Source organism: Heptranchias perlo, chromosome 7 (assembly GCF_035084215.1).
Source record: "Heptranchias perlo isolate sHepPer1 chromosome 7, sHepPer1.hap1, whole genome shotgun sequence".
Taxonomy (NCBI): Eukaryota; Metazoa; Chordata; class Chondrichthyes; order Hexanchiformes; family Hexanchidae; genus Heptranchias; species Heptranchias perlo.
This window is the reverse complement of record NC_090331.1, coordinates 82,058,080-82,060,579: the sequence shown is the minus strand read 5'-3', so window position 1 is coordinate 82,060,579 and position 2,500 is coordinate 82,058,080. Positions and strand designations below refer to the sequence as shown.

The following is a 2,500-nucleotide window of genomic DNA, read 5'->3' as shown; positions in this document are numbered from 1 at the left end:
CTCGCTCTCTCTCTGTGTTTCTCGCTCTCTCTCTGTGTTTCTCACTCTCTCTCTCTCTCTGTGTTTCTCTCTCTCTATCTGTGTTTCTCTTTCTCTCTCTCTCTGTTTCTCTTTTTCTCTCCTCTCTCTGTTTCTCTTTCTCTCTCTTTCTCTGTTTCTCTTTCTCTCTCTCTCTGTTTCTCTCTCTCTGTTTCTCTCTCTCTGTCTCTCTGTTACTCTCTCTCTCTCTTTCTGTGTTTCTCTCTCTTTCTCTCTTTCTGTGTTTCTCTCTCTTTCTCTCTTTCTGTGTTTCTCTCTCTGTGTGCTCTCTCTTTCTCGCTCTGTTTCTCTCTCTCTCTGTTTCTCTCTCTCTCTTTCTCTCTCTCATCTTTCTCTCTCTCTCTTTCTCTCTCTCTCTTTCTCTCTCTCTCTTTCTCTCTGTATCTCTCTCTCTCTTTCTGTGTTTTCTCTCTTTCTGTGTTTCTCTCTCTTCCTCTCCCTGTGTGTCTCTCTTTCTCTCTGTGTCTTTCTTTCTCTCTGTTTCTCTCTCTCTCTCTGTGTTTCTCGCTCTCTCTCTGTTTCTCTCTCTCTGTTTCTCTCTCTCTCTCTCTCTCTCTCTCTGTTTCTCTCTCTCTCTGTGTTTCTCTCCCTCTCTCTGTGTTTTTCTCTCTCTCTCTCTGGGTTTCTCTCTCGCTCTCTCTCTGGGTTTCTCTCTCGCTCTCTCTCTGGGTTTCTCTCTCGCTCTCTCTCTGGGTTTCTCTCTTGCTCTCTTTCTCTCTCTGGGTTTCTCTCTCTCTCTCTCTCTCTCTCTCTGGGTTTCTCGCTCGCTCTCTTTCTCTCTCTGGGTTTCTCTCTCGCTCTCTCTCTCTCTCTCTGGGTTTCTCGCTCGCTCTCTTTCTCTCTCTGGGTTTCTCTCTCGCTCTCTCGCTCTCTCTGGGTTTCTCTCTCGCTCTCTCTGGGTTTCCCTCTCGCTTTCTCTCTCTCTGGGTTTCTCTCTCGCTCTCTCTCTGTGTTTCTCTCTCTCTCTCGATGTTTCTCTCTCTCTCTCTGTGTTTCTCTCTCTCTCTCTCTGTTTCTCTCTCTCTCTCTGTGTTTCTCTCTCTCTCTGTGTTTCTCTCTCTCTCTGTGTTTCTCTCTCTCTCTCTGGGTTTCTCTCTCGCTCTCTCTCTCTGGGTTTCTCTCTCGCTCTCTCTCTGGGTTTCTCTCTCGCTCTCTCTCTGGGTTTCTCTCTCGCCCTCTCTCTGGGTTTCTCTCTCCTCGCTCTCTTTCTCTCTCTGAGTTTCTCTCTCTCTCTCTCTCTGGGTTTCTCTCTCGCTCTCTTTCTCTCTCTGGGTTTCTCTCTCGCTCTCTCGCTCTCTCTGGGTTTCTCTCTCTCGCTCTCCCTCTCTGGGTTTCTCTCTCGCTCTCTCTCTCTGGTTTCCCTCTCTCTTTCTCTCTTTCTGTGTTTCTCTCTCTTTCTCTCTTTCTGTGTTTCTCTCTCTGTGTGTCTCTCTTTCTCGCTGTGTTTCTCTCTCTCTCTGTTTCTCTCTCTCTGTTTCTCTCTCTCTGTTTCTCTCTCTCTGTTTCTCTCTCTCTGTTTCTCTCTCTCTGTTTCTCTCTCTCTCTGTTTCTCTCTCTGTTTCTCTCCCTGTTTCTCTCTCTCTCTCTCTGTATCTCTCTCTCTCTTTCTGTGTTTCTCTCTATTTCTCTCTTTCTGTGTTTCTCTCTCTTTCTCTCTTTCTGTGTTTCTCTCTCTGTGTGTCTCTCTTTCTCGCTGTGTTTCTCTCTCTCTCTGTGTTTCTCTCTCTCTCTCTCTCTCTCTGTTTCTCTCTCTGTTTCTCTCTCTCTCTCTCTGTTTCTCTCTCTCTCTCTGTATCTCTCTCTCTCTTTCTGTGTTTCTCTCTCTCTCTCTGTTTCTCTCTCTCTCTTCTTTCTCTCTCTCTCTCTCTCTCTCTCTGTGTTTCTCTCTCTCTCTGTGTTTCTCTCCCTCTCTCTCTGTTTTTCTCTCTCTCTCTCTGGGTTTCTCTCTCGCTCTCGCTCTCTCTCTGGGTTTCTCTCTCTCGCTCTCTGGGTTTCTCTCTCGCTCTCTCTCTGGGTTTCTCTCTCGCTCTCTCTCTCTCTGGGTTTCTCTCTCGCTCTCTCTCTCTGGGTTTCTCTCTCGCTCTCTCTCTCTGGGTTTCTCTCTCGCTCTCTCTCTCTGGGTTTCCCTCTCGCTTTCTCTCTCTCTGGGTTTCCCTCTCGCTTTCTCTCTCTCTGGGTTTCTCTCTCGCTCTCTCTCTGTGTTTCTCACTCTCTCTCTGTGTTTCTCTCTCTCTCTTTCTCTCTCTCTCTGTTTCTCTTTCTCTCTCTCTCTCTCTCTGTGTTTCTCTTTTTCTCTCTCTCTCTGTTCTCTTTCTCTCTCTTTCTCTGTTTCTCTTTCTCTCTCTCTCTGTTTCTCTCTCTCTGTTTCTCTCTCTCTGTCTCTCTGTTACTCTCTCTCTCTCTCTTTCTGTGTTTCTCTCTCTTTTCTCTCTTTCTGTGTTTCTCTCTCTGTGTGTCTCTC

General features: G+C 46.9%; 2 pseudogenes; both read right to left on the bottom strand.

The window, feature by feature from the left end:
- Positions 1 to 96: 96 nt before the first annotated feature.
- LOC137323385 (octapeptide-repeat protein T2-like) lies at positions 97 to 591 on the bottom strand (annotated as a pseudogene).
- A 1,681-nt stretch (positions 592 to 2,272) lies between these two features.
- Positions 2,273 to 2,500, bottom strand: part of LOC137323384 (octapeptide-repeat protein T2-like) — an 860-nt pseudogene continuing 632 nt past the window's right edge.